The sequence below is a fragment of the Schistocerca americana genome, chromosome X, assembly GCF_021461395.2.
Source record: "Schistocerca americana isolate TAMUIC-IGC-003095 chromosome X, iqSchAmer2.1, whole genome shotgun sequence".
NCBI lineage: Eukaryota > Metazoa > Arthropoda > Insecta > Orthoptera > Acrididae > Schistocerca > Schistocerca americana.
Genome location: NC_060130.1, coordinates 162,479,460 through 162,499,906, shown reverse-complemented (window position 1 = coordinate 162,499,906; position 20,447 = coordinate 162,479,460). Strand labels below are relative to the sequence as shown.

Sequence of the window (20,447 nt, the reverse complement as noted above, 5' to 3'; positions counted from 1 at the left end):
ACAGCTTGGAGTTCTAGGCCCTGTACGTATGCAAAATATAAACATAGGTACCAACTTACCTATTATCATTCCATGGCAGTTGTCAATGGGTGTGTTTAGAATCTTTAGAATTTTTGTAAAACATTGTATGAAACTTAAAAACTGTAGATTGGTAACCAGTTGTCTGCTAGACACAGTTATTCTACATGAAACGTTCCTTGATACCTATGCTATCTGTGCAGGTGTACTACAAGTCCAGCTAAAAAATGCGCGCATAAGTGCAGTGAAGAGCTTACCAGTGACTGATCAATAACTAAATTATTACATTCTGAAAATTAGTTAATGAATAGTTATACATAATTATTATATAGTTTATTTTACGAATATGAAAATCCAACTAGATGAAATAGAGTAGAGTCATCTAATTTAAAGCCATATTGACCATTAATCGACCATGACGGTTTCAAAAATATGAAAAGGTTTTCGGATACCACCACCACTCACAAAATTTGTTGACTAGTAAATTATTTATTTAGCGACATTTCTCGGGGTGATAGCTCATCATCAAACTGTATTGGCATTACAAAAACATTTAACGTAAGTGTATATAGATATTAAAGTTTCTTTACATGACTTGTGCTTATTCTGTAGAAATGAGGAGAGTGGAGCATAACCTAGTACGAGGCGACGTCACTTTGTATATTGATCTGTTGTTCACATGAGAATTTTTGTAAAACAATCACTCACTTTGTTCTTGTAGCGTGGCGTTATTCTTCTGATGTTATGAGGTATCGCTATTTCCATAGCTCTCTTGAATTTGTCCATCATTGTTCACAAACTTCACACGATAACACAAACCAAATCGATGCTGATCTGAAAACCTTTTCATAGAGTCATCTAGGTTTAAGCAACGGTTTCTACTAACGGTAGACATTAAGATGAACACTAAAGTCATGTAGATTTTATACGCCGGATCTAATTGTAAAAAAGTTTTGCAACTTTTTTCTATGTTAGGAAAGACTGCAAGGATATGTTAGAAGATATTCAACAACAGCTGAAAAAAGATGGGCTGGCTATTGAAATGGAGGGCTCTAGGTTATGTCAATGCCGCGTCAAGGTCAAGTGTACATGGAGAGTAACGAAAACTAAGAGAAGTCAATACAAAACCTCTGCTCAGTCGCTATGTTAAATGTTCCATAAATCTTTGTGGAGTTCATGTATTCTCATGTGTTCCGTCTAACGTCACCTGTTTTGGAACCTTAGAGAAGTTATATTCATTCTTCTCGTCTTTTACATATGTATTGATGGAAAGTACTTGTAGGGAAAAAAAAACAGGAAAAAGTTTGAAACGATTGCCCGATACTCGCTGGAGTGCTCACTACAATTCAGTTAAGTCATAGAACAATTGTGGGCACTTAGGAACACACGCAAGATTCATCTGAGGCAAACCGTGATACTAGATCTGCATCAAGCTTGCTTCTTCCAGCTATACGCGATTTTACCTTTTTGACGTACATAAACTTTTGGTACACGATGCTAGAGGAACTCAATTTAGAGCAACAATATCTACAGTCTTCAAAAATTACTTTGGATAAAGGACTAGCGAAATTAAAAACCCTGAATGAATTTTTAATGATGGACCAACAACAATAATAGACAGTACTGTTTCTTTTGACAGTAAAAATGCAGTGGTCATTAACATTGACCGACGAGGAATAAAGAAGTAAATAAAACAACGCCTGATGAAGTATCTCATGACGCTGGATTATCGATTCAAGGAGTTTACTGATCAATGTTTGAATGCATAGAGAGATTTCTACAAGAATTGTTACAATGACGCACAGCCATGGAAAAAATCACCAGAATTCTCCAAATCGTTGAAACAAAATTTATACCTGAAGCTTTCGCTGACGTTCTGGCTGAAACAATGGAGAATCTTGCAGAAATTTACGATATATTTGATAAGGAGTGGGTGCATAAAATGGAAATGAGCGTATAGCATCGTTGGCCAGGAGGCCCCGTCTGAGGAAGTTCGGCCCCCAAGTGCAAGTCTAATTTCAGTCGACCCCACATTGGGCGAATGGCGTGTCGATGATGAGGATGAAATGATGATGAGGACAGACAGCACAACACCCAATCCCCGACCCGAGAAAATCTCCAAGACCGCAGGGAATCGAACCCAGGCCCGCTTGAATGGGAGGCGAGCACGGTACAACCCAGCTAAGCAGGCGGACGGGAGTGGATGCAGCAAATAATAAAGAGATATCGTAGGCATCTACGAGAATCCAATGCGAGTGTGGATGTTGTTGCTAGATGGACAGCCCAACAAATCATTCAGTTTCCAAGTAAATGGAACTTCAGTGAATCATTGACTAGGAGACGTTTTTCTAAACTGAAACTAATAAACAATTATCTTCATACTACATCAATACTCCGTAAGCCACCTGACGGCGTGTGGCGTAGGGTACTTATGGTGCTACGAACTGAGTCCCCCTTCCCTGTTGCACTTGCGAGTGGCGCGTGGGAAGAATGATTGTTGGCAAGCCCCTGTATGAGCTCGAATTTTCTCGTTGTATCATTTCGCGATACGTATGTGGTAGTAAGCAATTTGCTGTTCGACTCTTACCAGAAAGTACTCACTCGAAATTTGAGTAGTAAACGTCTCCGTGATGTGCAACACCTCTCTTGTAGCGTCTGCTCGAAAATGGTTCTAATGGCTCTAAGCACTATGGGACTTAACATCTGAGGTCATCAGTCCCCTAGACTTCGAACTACTTAAACCTAACTAACCTAAGGACATCACACACATTCATGCCTGAGGCAGGATTCGAATTTGCGACCGTAGCAGCAACATAGTTCCGGACTGAAGCTTCTAGAACCGCTCCGCTACAGCGGCCGGCCTAGCGTCTGCTACTGGAGTTCGTTGAACATCTCTGTAACGCTCTCACGCCAACCAAACGATCCCATGATGAAACGCATCGCTTTTCGTTGCATCTTCTCTAACTCTTCTATCAGTCCCACCTGGTAAGGGTCTCCGATTGATTGTGGGGAGGGCGAGCCAAAGGTTGCGTTTCATTGGCAGGACACTTAGAAGATGCAACAAGTCCACTAAAGAGACAGCTTATACTACACTCGTTCGTCCTCTGTTAGAATATTGTTGCGCGGTGTGGGATCCTTACCAGGTGGAATTGACGGAGGACATCGAAAGGGTGCAAAAAAGGGTAGCTCGTTTTGTATTATCACGTAATAGGGGAGAGAGTGTGGCAGATATGATACGCGAGTTGGGATGGAAGTCATTAAAGCAAAGACGTTTTCCGTCGCGGCGAGATCTATTTACGAAATTTCAGTCACCAACTTTCTCTTCCGAATGCAAAAATATTTTGTTGAGCCCAACCTACGTAGGTAGGAATGATCATCAAAATGAAATAAGAGAAATCAGAGCTCGAACAGAAAGGTTTAGGTGTTCGTTTTTTCCCGCACGCTGTTCGGGAGTGGAATGGTAGGGAGATAGTATGATTGTGGTTCGATGAACCCTCTGCCAAGCACTTAAATGTGAATTGCAGAGTAATCATGTAGATGTAGATGTAGACCAGTATTCAAGAATCAACCGAACAAGTGCCTTGCAAGTCACTTCTTTCGTGAATGAGTTACATTTCCTTAAGATTCTTGCTGTGAATCTGTCTGGCATCTGCTTTTCCTGCTATCTGTTTTATGTGGACGTTCCACTTAAGGTAGCTTTATATAGTTACTCCTAGATTTTTTACGGTAGATATTGTGTCCAGCAATTTGTCGTCGATAGTGTAGTTGCGCAGTGATAGATTTCTTTTCCAACGTATGCCAACATGTGACGTTTATTGATGTGCAGGGTCAACTGACAGATCCTGCACCATTCATCAGTCATCTGTAGGTCATTTTGCAAATCGATGCTATCTCCTGGCTTTGTTAATTTCTTGTAGGTCTTAAAGGGTGTCCGCAGCTCGTGGTCGTGTGGTAGCGTTCTCGCTTCCCGCGCCCAGGTTCTCGGATTCGATTCCCGGCGGGGTCAGGGATTTTCTCTTCGTGATGACTGGGTGTTGTGTGCTGTCCTTAGGTTAGTTAGGTTTAAGTAGTTCTAAGTTCTAGGGAACTGATGACCATAGATGTTAAGTCCCATAGTGCTCAGAGCCATTTGAACCATCTTAAAGGGCTTCCGACGCTTTCAAGCACATCATTTATACCGGGTGAACATTAATAAAACTGACAAACTGGAGGGACGTATTCATGAGTGGAAATGGAGTAAAAGAAAAGCCCTATAAACACGTGCCCGGAAAAGTATCGTTTCCCCGGTAGATGGCGCTGGCGAACGACAGTTCCTCTGACCACGTGCTGTGTGTTCCTTGTGTGTTGCAGGCTGTGTTAATTGACGCAGCGTACTGTAAGCAGCAAAAAAATGGTTCAAATGGCTCTGAGCACTATGGGACTTAACATCTGAGGTCATCAGTCCCCTAGAACTTAGAACTACTTAAACCTAACTAGCCTAAGGACATCACACACATCCATGCCCGAGGCAGGATTAGAACCTGCGACCTTAGCGGTCGCGCGGTTCCAGACTGAAGCGCCTAGAACCGCTAGGCCACACCGGCCGGCTGTAATCAGTAGAATGGTCCGGTATTCATATCGCTAACCAGCCGGGATGGTGTTTGCTCTCACAGGCATCAACCACGTCACACAATATTTCAAGTCCTTTTTGGGCGTTTCTGTGATATGGGGTCCTTTCACACAGGCGAACGTACAGGGAGCCGTCAGGCTTTGCGTACACCAGATTTTAGGACTGGATTCAAAAGGATGTTGAGATGAACCCTAGTACAAGCTCCACTTGGTGATTTTATGCATGACCAGAGCCTCATAGGGTTTATAGTCAGATCGACTGACAGAGTTTTAGTTTCAAAGTCATTTAACACTTATCTCAAGTGCTCTCCTTGCTCTCATTTTCACTCTGTTCAGCGTTTGTTTGTCAGCTGGTTCTGACTTCTCTTGAATGTGTGATGAAGCTCTCTTTGTTTACGTAGCAGTTTTCCAATACAGCTATTAAACCACTGTGGATCTCTCCCATCCCCTAAGACCTTGCTCGGAACATAATTGCCTAAGGCATATGAACAACAACGACTAGCCAGTCTGTCCATTTTATCAATTAAAAGAAAATTTCAGATGAAATATATTTCGATGACGTTATTAAGAATTTCGGTAAAAAAAGGCACGAAAACATGAACTACAGTAATATCAATAATAACCACTGTCTCGTACATAAGTTATGAAACTAAGTAATACTATAATTGAACAAGCTTTGTTTCTAAAGGTTTAAAATACAAGGTAATTTTCTTATTCTATTCTTTATTATTTCTTTGCACTCCACCTGATAGTTGCTGTGCTAAATAATGACTCGTATTCTAAGTTTCTCACCTATATATTTAAGTATGTACACTCATCAGCTAGACCATTATGACCACCTACCTAATAGGTGGTATGTCCATCTTTGGTATGGATAACAGCGTGGTGGCATGGAAGCAATGAGGCCTTGGTAGGTCGCTGGAGAGCGTTTGGCACCACATCTGCACACACGTATCACCTAATCCCTGTAAATTCCGGGGAGGGGGCGTTGAAATCTGACGCCACGTTCAATCACATGCCAGATATGTTCCATCGGGCTTAGATCTGGAGAGTTGGAGGGCACCACTTCAACTGGAACTCGCCACTGTGGTCCTCGAACCACTCCATCACACTCCTGGCTTTGTGACATGGCGCATAATCTTGTTGAAGAATGTCACTACCGTCGGGAAACATGATCGTCATGAATGGGTATACGTGGTCTGCAACCAGTGTACGATACTCCTTGGCCGTCATGATGTCTTGTGCGAACTTCACTGGACCCGTGGATGCCCATGTCCATGTTTCCCAGAGCATAATGGAGCAGCATGAAGAAGGTATCGGGATTCATCAGATCATGCAACGCTCTGCCACTGCGCCAACGTCTAGTGCCAATGGCCACGTGCCCATTTCAGTCGTAGTTGTCTTTGTCATGTTATTAACATTGGCAAATACATGGATCGTCGGCTGCAGGATCCCATTCTTAGGTGTGTTCGGTGCAATGTGTATTCAGACACACTTGTACTCTGCCCAGCATTAAAGTCTGATGTTAGTTCCGCCACAGATCACCGCCTGTCCTGTTTTACCAGTCAGGCTAGCCTACGAAGTCCGACATCTGTAATGAGAGGTGGCCGCCCAAACCCACGGCTTCTGGATTTATTTTTTATTTATTTATTGTTCCGTGTTACCAAATTAAGGAGAAGTCTCCATGGTCATGGAACGAGTCAATACATGAAATTATAACACGATAGTAGAAACAGATAAAATGAAATATAAAAAACATATTCAGGCGACAAGTCGTAAGTTTAAATAAAGAAAATTAACAATGTAACAATGGAATTTGCTTAATTTTTTAGCTCTTTCAGGAGCTCCTCGACTGAATAGGAGTGAGCCATGAGGAAACTCTTCAGTTTGGACTTAAAAGAGTTTGGGCTACTGCTAAGATTGTTGAGTTCTTGTGGTAGCTTATTGAAAATGGATGCAGCAGAATACTGCACTCCTTTCTGCACAAGAGTCAAGGAAGTGTATTCCACATGCAGATTTAATTTCTGCGTAGTATTAACTGAGTGAAAGCTGCTAACTCTTGGGAATAGGCTAATATTGCTAATAACAAACGACATTAAAGAAAATACATACTGTGAGGGCAATGTCAGAATTCCCAGACTATTGAATAGGGGTCGACAAGAGGTTCTCGAACTTACACCACATATAGCTCGAACAGCCCGTTTTTGAGCCAAAAATACCCTTTTTGAATCAGAAGCATTACCCCAAAAAATAATACCATACGACATAAGCGCATGAAAATATGCGAAGTAGACTACTTTTCGTATTGAACTGTCACTTATTTCAGATACTGTTCTAATGGTAAATAAAGCAGCATTTAGTTTCAGAACAAGACCCTGGACATGGGCTTTCCACAACACCTTACTATCTACCTGTACGCCTAGGAACTTGAACTGTTCCGTCTCGTGTATAATATGCCCATTCTGTCTGATCAAAATATCGGTTCTTGTTGAGTTGTGAGTTAGAAACTGTAAAAACTGAGTCTTACTGTGACTTAGCATCAAATTATTTTCCACAAGCCATGAACTTATTTCATGAACTACATTATTTGATACTGTTTCAGTATTACACACAAGATCCTTCACTACCAAGCTGGTGTCATCAGCAAACAGAAATATTTTTGAATCACCTGTAATACTAGAAGGCATATCATTTATATGAATAAGAAACAGCAGTGGCCCCAGCACCGACCCTTGGGGAATGCCCCACTTAACAGTGCCCAGTTGGGACTGAACATCACTACCACTCTCAATATTGCGGAAAATTACCTTCTGCTTTCTGTTCTTAAAGTAAGAGGCGAACCAATTGTAAGCTACTCCCCTTACTCCATAATGGTCCAACTTCTGCAGTAATATTTTGTGGTCAACACAGTCGAAAGCCTTCGTTAAATCAAAGAAAACACCTAGCGTTCGCAACCTTTTATTTAATCCGTCCAAAACCTCACAGAGAAAATAGGATATAGCATTTTCAGTTGTTAAACTATTTATAAAACCAAACTGTACATTTTACAGCAAATTATGTGAATTTAAATGCTCCAGTAACCTTGTATATACAACCTTCTCGATAACTTTAGCAAACACCGATGGCATAGAAATAGGTCTAAAATTGTCAACATTATCCCTGTCTCCCTTTTTATAAAGTGGCTTCACTACCGAGTACTTTAATCGGTCAGGAAACCGACCACTCCTAAAGGAAAAGTCACAGATATGGCTAAGTACTGGGCTAACGTACATAGAACAATACTTCAGTATTCTGCTAGATACCCCGACATATCCATGAGAGTTCTTGTTCTTTAGTGATTTAATTATTAAGTCAATCTCCGTCTTGTCAGTATCATGGAGGAGCATTTCAGGTAACAGTCTCGGAATACTTTTTTCTAAGAGTGCTATATGATTCCCTGTTGGTACTAGGTTTCTATTTAGTTCACCTGCTATATTCAGAAAGTGATTATTAAATACTGTACATATATGCGACTTATCAGTAACACGGACATTCCCACTACGCACTGATTCTATATCCTCGACCTGTCTCTGCAGACCAGCCACTTCCTTTACGACTGACCATATGGTTTTAATTTTATCCTGAGACTTAGCTATTCTATCTGCATACCACATACTTTTAGCCTTTCTAATAACATTTTTAAGCACCTTACAATACTGTTTGTAATGGGCTGCTGCATTTAGATTTTGCCTGTTTCTAACGTTTTGATATAATTGCCACTTTGTTCTACAAGATATTCTTATCCCTCCAGTCAGCCACCCAGGCTGCCTGTTTGTGCTAGTACCCTGTTTTGAACGTTCTAACGGAAAGCAACTTTGAAAGAGCACGAGAAAAGTCTTGAGAAAAGCATTATATTTATCATCTACTGTATCAGCGCTATAAACATCTTGCCACTCTTGTTCCTTGATAAGGTTTACAAAGGTCTCTACAGCAAGTGGATCAGCTTTCCTAAACAGTTGATAACTATATTTAACATGTGTTGCAGCACAAAAATCTTTTAGAGTTAAAATTTGTGCATCATGATCTGAAAGTCCATTCACCTTTTTGCTAACAGAAAGCCCTTCTAGTAATTAGGAATGAACAAAAATGTTGTCTATGGTTGTTCTACTGTTCCCTTGCACTCTCGTTGGAAAGAATACGGTTTGCATAAGATTATATGAATTAAGGAAGTCTACCAGCATCCTTTTCCTTGCACAATCACTTATACAATTAATGTTGAAGTCACCACATATAACTAACTTTCTGTATTTCCTATAAAGTGAACCAAGAACCTCCTCTAGCTTTAACAAAAATGTTGTGAAATCGGAGTCTGGGGATCTATAAATAACAACAGTTAGAAGTTTAGCTCCATTAAATTTAACTCCATTAAATATAACCACACGTGCACGACATTCAAACACCTTTTCAGTGCAGTACTTTGAAACAAAGGTTTCGCTTTGGTTTCGTCCACGTTGAAGACACTCAGCACAGCACTCCTCGAACACCCGACAAGGCGTGCAGTTTCCGATACGCCTGAGCGGAGCCTCCGGGCCATCACAATCTGCCCTCGGTCAGATTCAGATAGATCGCGTGCCTTCCCCATTGTACACCCGGACAGCACGCTCGCTGCTAGTGCATGCACCGTGCATGCGTCTGACTAGCAGTCATGCCTCGGCAGGTGACGCTGCTATCGCCTGGACGGGTCTATAGTAGGTCGCTGGTCATAATGTTCTGGATGATCAGTGTATATTACGATTACTAGAGCCTAGAGCACACATCTTATAAATAGTTAATTCTTTTGTTGGTCATTACATTCGTAATATTCCGTGTTCACAAAATGTACATTACAAATACATCAGTTTCTAAGCAGATCAGGGGCCTCATTTAGTTCTGCAACTCCGGTGCGTCGGATCATTACAATGTTTTTAATAATGAATTATTGCCGTGGTTTTTACCAACAGCTCCATTGACCTGAACGTAAACACCCGCGGCTCCTTTCACACATGACATACGACTCAAAGTGTGGAGTAAATAACCATAAGTTTCGAAACAAATGAATAATAGTATTTATTTCTTCAGCTGATGACATAACGCATTTTAATCAGCTTTTAATTATTTTTGCAACGAAATCAGTGGGAAGGATAAGCTTGCTTCTTTTTCATCAGTTTTTCAAATCTCGGCACAAGACTGGAAACTGCGACTGGCATCTCTTGCCTCACATTTATTCACATCTATATTTCGTGTTGATGACTGCCAGTGCTGAAAAACCTACCTCGTAAATAGGATGTTACAAAAGGTATCAAAACTCGTAGGACCTTGTTATCTACTTACGGCTGCTCCTGCTTCACCAAGCTCCAAAACTCGAGCAGTAATGAGGAAACGAACTTCGATTTCAATGTGGATTATATCAGTATCGATAAATTGATGTTCTTCAGTGGTAAGTGTGGATAGAAGTTCTGTACTGAAAGAATCTTTGATCAAGTTTTGTTGATTAACTTGTTCTAGAAAGTACTTTGGAAAGTAATCATTGAGTCCAGTTAAATGATCCACACAGACCTTAATTCTTCACTCAGAAGATTCATTGTCTGCTAAACCTGTGTGAAGGGCAGAGTAAACGTAGTGAATATCTTTATCATTCAACTTTTTCTTCCACAGGAGTAGTTTGTTTCTGAAAGCTGAAATTTTGTCTGACAGTTGAAGAATATTAGTCTCATTATCGTGGAGGGATATACTTAATGTACTGAGTTTTTCAAAGATGTCATAACGCTACACCAGATTCACTGTCTACGAACTACCTTTGAGACTGGACGCAATGAGTTAACGTTAGTCAAGAATGCCTTTAAGGCGACAAAGGCGTCATTATCAATACCTCAGTGAGTTTGAACGAGGTCGTGTAATAAGGCTATGAGAAGCTGGATGTTGCTTCTGCGTTATTACAGAAAGAGACTTGGCAGGAATATAGACAGTGTGCATGAATGCTGGCAGCGGTGGTCACGAGAATGAACGGTCGCAAGAAGACCGGGCTCCAGATGGCCACGTGGCACTATGGAGAGGGTTGACCATCGTGTTCAGCGTATCGCTTTGTCGCTTCCTACTGCATTTGCAGCAGCAATGTTAACAAGAGTCGGCACCACACTGTTACAAATCGGATACATCAAGGACAGTTCCGAGCCAGACGCCCTGTAGCGTGTATTCTACTGACCCCAAACCATCACCATTTGGGACTTAAGTGGTGTCATGCGAGAGCTCATTGGGGATAATGGTGGAGGTCTGTTGAGTTTTCTTATGAAATGTGATTCTGTTTGGGTCAGTGGTAGCCTTGTGTTGCAGAGGAGGAGGCCAGTTGAGGACCTGAACTCAGCCTGTCTTGGGTGCTACACACACTGGACCTACACCTGGAGTTGTGGTCTGGGGTGCAATTTCGTATGAAAGCAGGAGCACTTTCGTGGTTATCCCACGCACCCTGACTGCAAATCTGTACGTCAATATGGGGATTCGACCTGTTGTGCTATCATTCACGAACAGCATTATAGGAGGTGTTTTCCAACAGGACAACGCTCGTCCACATATCGCTGTTGTAACCTAACATCTCTATTGAGTGTCATGTTGCCTTGGCCTGCTCGATCAGCAGATCTGTCTCCAATCGTGCACATATGGGACATGTCATCGTATACAACTCTAGCCTCATCCACAAACAGCGTTAACTGTCTCTGATTTGACCGACTAAATTCAACAGACATACAACTCCATACCACGAACTGACATCCGGCACCTTTAAAACACAGTGCATGAACGTTTGCGTGCTCGCATTCAACATTCTGGTGGTTGCGCCGGTTATTAATAGGCCAGCATTTCACATTTGCAATGGCTTATCTTACGATTACATTAACCTGTGATCTTTCAATGTTAATCATTTAAATATGTCGCCCAGACAAATGTATTCCCGAAATTTCGTCAGTCTACATTAGTTATTTTTTGGAGCTGCGATTTTTTCCGCCAGTGTAAATCAGTAAGGAGTCGTAATCTTGCTGGACAAGAATATATGATCTTTTTGGGTTCAATAGAACTGTAGTGCGTACGTCATGGTTTACAAAAGATAACACAGCCTTCGCAGTGTTGCGAGGCGAGTCAGCCTGGCAGGGTGTGGAAACACTTGACACAGCAGCACCCAAGATTTAAATGCCCTAAGCCTTTCCAAACCAGCGGCCATAGAAATGTTTATTGTACGTGCTGCAAGGCACAGCAAAGCCCAAAGAAGCACAGCTCAGGAGCATCTAAATACCTAGCCATTTATACTAAAGTCACCTCTGTTAGTATTACAGCTCTGTCACCACGGAGCTGTGTCGCTTGGCCGCCATCTGGAATCCTGTTCGTGAACCACAGTCCGACGCTGTATCGGGTCACTCTACCCTGAGACCACGGGACCTGGTGCTACCGCTAAAACTGGACATCACCGGCCTTGGGAAGCAACTCGCCAGCCGTCGACTAGGGGCAGTGGGGCACTACCATTACGTCTCTGGCATGCTCCTCTATGGACAGCATGGGGTGCGTGAGCTATGCCACAACGCACAAGATCACATGGTGCGGGCTGTAATGAAGCAATTGGAATTAGATGCTGTTTAGCTGGTGCTGCGGGTCGTCTTCCCCCTCCCACCAAACCATCTCCAATAGACTGCTCACACTGGTGTCAGGGTACTGGCGTTGCCTTTTTAGCACATCTGAACCTATAGCCTACATTATGGTGACTCAATAAATTTAACTGCTGTTGTCAAAGTGTCTTTTTCATGGAAAAGAAGCTAGACTACATTCCTTTTGTTAGGTGAAATTTGTTAAATATAAGGTGCTGGTGGATTTGTCAGACTTTAGAGGTAATGGGGGACAGGATTGGATAGCACCCACTAGATGTGTGTAGTGTAACTTGGAAGGTCATTCAGCAACGCGTACAAGATCAGCAACAGTAGAGAGGTACTCTCAAGAGTTGTGAACCCCTTGGGGGGCATGACTATCTTGAAAACACCACCTTGTTCACGGCCTTAGATATAATTTGAAATTAATTTAAGGTATAAGTCAGTTTGCCACCTACAGCTGTTCAGAATTTTTAGGATACACATTTCTTTATTTCATCATTTACTTGAGCAGTATATGCTTATGTCAGAATGTGATCTTTGTCAAGTGCTTTAAAATCAAAGCTCCATCTATGTTTCACAGTCATTGAAACAATACGGAAGTAGAATCGAAACTCTCCCATGCATATGCTACACACCGAGCACTGGTTGGCGCACTGGACTCGCATTCGGTAGGATGACGGCCCAAACTCGCGTCCGGCCATCCTGATTTAGGTTTTCCGTAATTTCCCTAAATCTCTTCAAGCAAATTCCGGGATAGTTCCTTTGAATGGGCACGGCCGACTTCCTTCGCCATCCTTCCCTAATCCGATGGGACCGATGACCTTGCTGTTTGATCCCGTTCCGCCAAAGCAACCAAACAACCAACATGTGCTGCATAACCGCTTTATACGTTGAAGCGACATCAGAACAAGTTGACCATTTCTTCACTGATAACATGGGGTGTGCCTGCACCTGTTCTGATGCTGTCATCAGTTGTATAGCGTGTGATGCAGCACGTATGTAATTTTGTTCCCTCTCCCATGTTGTTTCAACTGCTGTCAGGTGAAAGTGTAGCTTAGATTTTTGAAGCCCTGCATAATGCCCGCACGCAAAAGCATCCGATGGTGTACAACTTAAAATACTATGACCTGCGTACGTAGCGCAAGCGTAGTTGTAGCAAATTTGCATTCGAAACTCAAAATGAAGTTGCCTGACTATTTTGATATCAATGTAACACTTCGTTTTCGAAGAATCTTATTGCGGCTTCGTCTAAAAATTTTAAAAAAGAATAGTAACGCAATGGATTTTATGTTTACCAAGCAAAAATTCCAGTTCAAGCCTTGCGCAGTATTAGCGCTGTTGTTTTGTGAGTTGTTAGGTGAACTAGATATGTGACAATAGAACGTCGCATCAACATGCATTAATTTTGGATACACATTAATTATTTTTAAATAAATTCAAATTTTTGTTTTAAGATTCGTTGTCACCGTGATCACTTTCCAGGTCATTAAGTATCGTACTTTTCACTGACAGACAACTTACAGTTCCTTACCTTTCAGAAATATCAAAATAATCTGTCATAAGTTCACTTCGTCGTAATATCTAAACACCAGAGATCAGTCAACTGTGATAGCTTTACCTCGTACTTGCATTTAAGTTTTAATTTTGGATAGTGAGTACTTTTTGAGTTATTTTCCACCCCGATAGCTGAGTGGTCAGCGTGAAGGATTGCCGTCCTGCGGGCCCGGGATCGATTCCCGGCTGGGTGGGGGATTTTCTCCGCTCAGGGACTGGGTGTTGCGATGTCTTCATCATCATTTCATCCTCATCCGGCGTGCAGGTCGCCCAATGTGGCGTCGCACCAAGGCGGCCGAACCTGCCCCGCAAGGGGTCTCCCGGCCAATAACGCCAAACGCTCATTTCCATTTTTTTAATTATTTACCCATAGACATAGTGCAAAACAATTTCAAGAAAAACATCTTTAATAAAATGCGCTACACGAACGCATTTTTATTTTCGACACTTTAAATTCATTTATTGCAGATCGCAATGTACAAGTCATTGCCGGGCAATACAAATTTAAGTTACTCAGCATGTATGTGCAAGCAGCCATGCCCAAAACAGAACTGTTAGAAAGTTATCGTTAATATGTTTTCTTTTAGTATGCCATTAACAGAGAACGGAGTTCTTGGCAAAGCTTCACATATCTTCTCGCGAGGATCCGCTGTCGGCTCGGAGATAATGCGATCCAGCAACTTGACGACTTTGCACCATGCCCAAAAGATCCGTCAGTATAAACCAAGTCTCCAAGTCGAGCTTGAAAGAAATGGAAGACACCGACAAACGTTTTGAAAGCTTTTGTGAATACAAGTTATAAAATAAAATTTATCAACATGCTAAGAAATAGAAGGTGCGCCTGCAAAGCTCTGCGAATGGTTCAGAAAATATAGGAAAGAAGAGTTACAAACAAAATACCGTCACTGGCCTTCAAAGTAATCGCTGTTAGTATCAGGACACTTGTAACAGCGGCTGTAAAGGTACTAGGAACTGTTAGCAAACGCTTCGTGTGCAATCAGTGGAAGCACCATGGCCACGCATTGTTGGATATCTGCATCATTGCAGGAGATGAGACGCGGCGCTGCCTTTACGATCCGGAGACTAACCTCCCCTTTCCTAATCGGACTATTGGACTGCGATATAACTGACCGTGATCGCGTATGCCAAATGAAAATTTACAGTGAGTAAGGCTGTTGCTGCCGAAGGAAAATACTACCCGTTAGTAGGAGGAAAGTGTACAACAGACCCTTCGGAAGGAAGAATCTATTCTAAACCAAATCTAAATACTGATTATAATTTGAAATGGTTGGAAATTTAGTGCATTCGTCACGAACCATACAGGGGGGAAAGGAGTACCACGTAATACTTAATACAAAGGAAATACTGATAAGCAAAAAAAGGATAATTAAACTGTCGCCAGCCTACTAGGGCAATGAATGTCCAAAATCCTAAGAAAGATAACGGCAAAGAAAATTAAGCAAATAATCACTGGCGTGGCAACAGAACTTTGTCACGCTTTTCCAAAACACAACAGTCCATGAGAAAGTAGATGAATCAAAAAGCACTGCGTTTGCTGTTGCTTATTCTGAAATACTAAATTTTGAAAGTAATGTTAAAAGATTGTGCACTCTTAATTTGTGCTGTATCTTTAGATATTAGTTTTGCCAGCGAAATTTTACGTTACTTTAAGTGATTGAAGTTGATAATCAAAATTGTAATTAGTTAAGCCTCTGTTGCGGAATTCAAGACTGAACAATTGCTGAAGCAACAAAATTTAGACTGAAACTGGTCATTAGCAAACAAACAAAACTGGCAGAAAGTAGTAAATCAGTTTTCGTATTTTTACGACACTTGGTGACTGCATGAAGCAGACGACACTCGGTGATTGCATGGCAAGGAGAGCGACCCTACCTGGTAATAATGTCTGAAGACAATGACAACACAGGTGCTTTACAAGCTTTAACTATACACCTCAAAAAAGTTTTGCATCACCTCAGTTCCGAGAGTTCCGGAAACTGTACAGAAAATTAGAATAGAGATCAACATAAACATCGTTTCCGCCTTTTTTATTGTTCATGAAAACCACACATTCATGTTGTACCACCATACAGCGAGACCTTCAGAGGTGGTGCTCCAGGTTGCTGTACACACCGGTACCTCTAATACCCAGTAGCACGTCCTCTTGCATTGATGCATGGCTTTATTCGTCGTGGCATACTATCCATAAGTTCATCAAGGCACTGTTGGTCCAGATTGTCCCACTCCTCAACGGCGATTCGGCGTAGATCCCTCAGAGTGTGTTGGTTCACGTCATCCATAAACAACCCTTTTCAATCTGTCCCAGGCATGTCCGATAAGTTTCATGTCTTGAGAACATGCTGGCCACTCAAGTCGAGCGATGTCGTTATCCTGAAGGAAGTCATTCACAAGATGTGCACGATGGGGACGGCAATTGTCGTCCATGAAGACGAATGCCTCGCGAGTATGCTGCCCATATGATTGCACTATCGGTTGTAGGATGGCATTAACGTATCGTACAGCCATTACGGTGCCTTCCATGACCACCAGCGGCGTACGCCGGCCCCCCATAATGCCACCCCAAAACATCAGGGAACCTCCACCTTGCTGCACTCGCTGGACAGCGTGTCCAAGGCGTTCAGCCTGACTGGGTAGCCTCCAGACACGTTTCCGACGATTGTCTGGTTGAAGGCATATGCAACACTCATCGGTGAAGAGAACGTGATGCCAATCCTGAGCGGTCCATTCGGCATGTTGTTGGGCCCATCTGTATCGCGCTGCATGGTGTCGTGATTGCAAAAATGGACCTCACCATGGACGTTGGGAGTGAAACTGCGCATCATGCAGCGTATTGCACACAGTTTGAGTCGTAACACGGCGTCCTGTGGCTGCACGAAAAGCATTATTCAACATGGTGGCGTTGCTGTCAGGGTTCCTCCGAGCCGTAATCCATAAGTAGCGGTCATACACTGCAGTAGTAGCCCTTGGGCGGCCTGAGCGAGGCATCTCATCCACAATTCGTGTCTCTCTGTACCTCCTCCATGTCCAAACAACATCGCTTTGGTTCACTCTGAGACACCTGCACACTTCCCTTGTTGAGAGCCCTTCCTGGCACAAAGTAACAATGCAGATGCAATCGAACTGTGGTATTGACCGTCTAGGCATGGTTGAACTACAGAGAACATGAGCCGTGTACTTCCTTCCTGATGGAATGTATGGAGCTGATCGGCTGTCGGACCCCCTCCGTCTAATAGGCGCTGCTCTTGCATAGTTGTTTACATCTTTGGGCAGGTTTAGTGACATCTCTGAAGAGTCAAAGGGATGATGTCTGTGATAAAATATCCACAGTCAACGTCTGTCTTCAGGTGTTCTGGGAACCTGGTTGATGCAAAGCTTTTTTTGATGTTGTACTTCAGGTTATTATTCATGTAAGTTAGTCGAAAATTGTGAAAGAAATGCTACTGGATAATGCCTCTACACTATTAGTTATACTTTATCACTTAACAGTCTTACAATGTTGTAGCTGTGCGGACGGCGAAGAATGTAGCCGACAACGCTGAGCTGCTACTGTTGCTGCTGCTGGTTGAGAACCACGAGTCGTCTCCAGAGCCACGGATAATTATGGCACAGGCAATAGTTAGAACTGGCCGCTGTGGCCGAGCGGCTCTAGCCGCTTCACTCCGGAACAACGCGGTTGCTACGGTCGCAGGTTCGAATCCTGCCTCGGGCATGGATGTGTGTGATGTCATTAGGTTGGTTAGGTTTAAGTGGTTCTAAGTCTAGGGTACTGATGACCTCAGATGTTAAGTGCCATAGTGCTTAGCGCCATTTGAACCAGTAGTTAGAATTGCAGTTTTCCCCCGCCTGTTCACACCTACCTTGCCCTTAGTACTCGCGGGTTAACGAAGTAAGTGCGGCTACACTGGCGCCATCATAGCTACATACCCCGTCTGCGGGAGAGCAAAACAAACACATCGGCACACTTTCATGACCCAAGATGCTCTGCTTCCTCTCTGTCCGCAGAGTGGCAGACTCTCCATCTGCAAAGATAAACAAGGCGCAGCTACTGCCACTTCGTTGTTGCTCTCGATACATTAAAATAAAGTTCCCTTGGCTATTACCCAGCAATTTATAATATTTACATTATAATTACAATCAAATATATGTGTTCACAAATAAATACACTATTACATCGATTACGTATTAAATATAGTTTCTGTAATAAAGCGCACAGAATCAGAAGTACAGTACAAGTTATCAATGGATATTAAACGGCAACAAATTTTGGGTGGTGCAGAAGGTACTTACCTGCATTTTCGGTGTTACAAGACCAAGCGACAGTCAATGGCATGGTGTTCATCGTCTTCCCCAGCTCCCACAGATAGAAATCCATGATGGATCAAGCCTTTGCTATCGGAAATGGCGATCAAGATCGCTTTGGTGTTGAATTTTGTCAGCCGACTTCTTTTTTGGATGAGGTGATTACTTTGAAGGACAGTAAAGGTAGTTTGTTTATAACTCTTGTTTCATTTGTTTTCTGAGAACATTCACCGAAATTTCCAGACTCACCTTGTAGATTATATAACATAATTAATATATCATGTTGTTATTGTTGTTGTGCTCTTCAGTCCTGAGACTGATTTGATGCAGCTCTCCATGCTACTCTATCCTGTGCAAGCTTCTTCATCTCCCAGTACCTACTGCAGCCTACATCCTTCTGAATCTGCTTAGTGTATTCATCTCTTGGTCTCCCTCTACGATTTTTACCCTCCACGCTGCCCTCCAGTACTAAATTGGTGACCCCTTGATGCCTCAGAACATGTCCTACCAACCGATGCCTTCTTCTAGTCAAGTTGTGCCACAAACTCCTCTTCTCCCCAATTCTATTCAATACCTCCTCATTAGTTATGTGACCTACCCATCTAATCTTCATGGAAGCGGTAAAACTCATTGTTTTGCAGCTTCAGACGCTATATCACTACGTAGCCTCCTCGCTAGATTCGCGATACACACTGAGAAGCCCAAACATTATGACGACTGCCCAACGCGCTGGATGCCGCCTGGTGGCGTTGCGGGCACGTGACGCGGAACAAAAGCATGTAAGCGGAGCAGGCACGGACGGGGGATCGCCCTAGCGAACATATGGGCTGCAAATGGGAAAATCCATTGAGATAAGCGACTTTGACAATGGGCAGATTATCATTACGCAGAGCCTGTGAATGAGTATTTCGAAAATGGCGAATCTGGTCGAATGTTCGCGTGCTACTGTCGTGAGCATCTATGGAAACAGGAAGAACTACCATGAACTACCACTAGGCGCCAAATGGTTGGGTGACGACGAGTCTTCACAGAACCTGAGGTTCGGAGGCTTGTCTGCTCTGTAAAGCAGGATAGATGGTGATTTGTGGTATCTCTACCGAAAGAGCACAAAGCTAGTGTACACACAAGTGTTTCGAAGCACACCATTCATAGTAAATTGTTAAACATGGATCTCCGACAAGACCACCCCTACGTGTTTACATGATGACCCTGCGACATCGTCAGTTGCGATTGGAGTTTGGCACGGTCGATCAATGGAAACCTGCCGGCTCTTCGGGTGAATCATATTTTTGCTACACGAGGTCGCTGATCGTCTCCACGAACGTCCTCATCGAGGTGAACGGCGGCTCGAAACGTGCAGCGCACCACGGACGCAGGGTGGTGGGAGCAGTATTATGCTACGAAGACATTCTCCTGCGCTTGTATGGTACATGTGGTAGCAATCGAAGACACGCTGACAGCTGCGAACCACTTGTATCCCTTCATACTTGATGTCTGCACTATGCACTGTCTTGCACTTTAATGTTTTTAAAGATTAAATTTGTCAATAAGTTCCTCACATATAACTTCAGTACATGTTTATTTATTAATAGTTATACGCAGAATCATACTATATCATCTTAACTCCTTGACAGTTTAAAGTTAGTACACATTTCACGTAACTAGTTTCCATTTTAGCCAACGGCCTTCCTGCAGTGGTAACACCGGTTCCCGTCAGATCACCGAAATTAAGCGCTGTTGGGCTGGGCTAGCACTTGGATGGGTGACCTCCGGTCTGCCGAGCGCTGTTGGCAAGCGGGGAGCACTCAGCCCTTGAGAGGCAAACTGAGGAGCTACTGCCGGCCAGAGTGGCCGAGCGGTTCTAGGCGCTACAGTCTGGAACCGCGCGACCGCTACGGTCGCAGGTTCGAATCCTGCCTCGGGCATGGATGTGTGTGATGTCATTAGGTTAGTTAGGTTTAAGTAGTTCTAAGTCCTAGGGGACTGATGACCTCAGAAGTTAAGTCCCATAGTGATCAGAGCCATTTGAACCACTTGAGGAGCTACTTGATTGAGAAGTAACGGCTTCGGTCTTGGAAACTGACCTACTGCCGGGAGAGCGGTGTGGTGGCCACATGCCATTCCATATCCGCGTCCAGTGACGCCTATGGGCTGAGGATGACACGGCGGTCGGTCGGTACCGTTGGGCCTTTATGGCCTATTCGGGAGGAGTTTAGTTCAAATTGTTCAAATGGTTCTGAGCACTATGGGACTTAACTGCTGAGGTCATCAGTCCCCTCGAACTTAGTACTACTTAATCCT

General features: G+C 43.1%; 1 pseudogene; it reads left to right on the top strand.

The window, feature by feature from the left end:
- The first annotated feature begins 19,822 nt into the window (after window positions 1-19,822).
- Window positions 19,823-19,939, top strand: LOC124557187 (annotated as a pseudogene).
- Window positions 19,940-20,447: the final 508 nt, after the last annotated feature.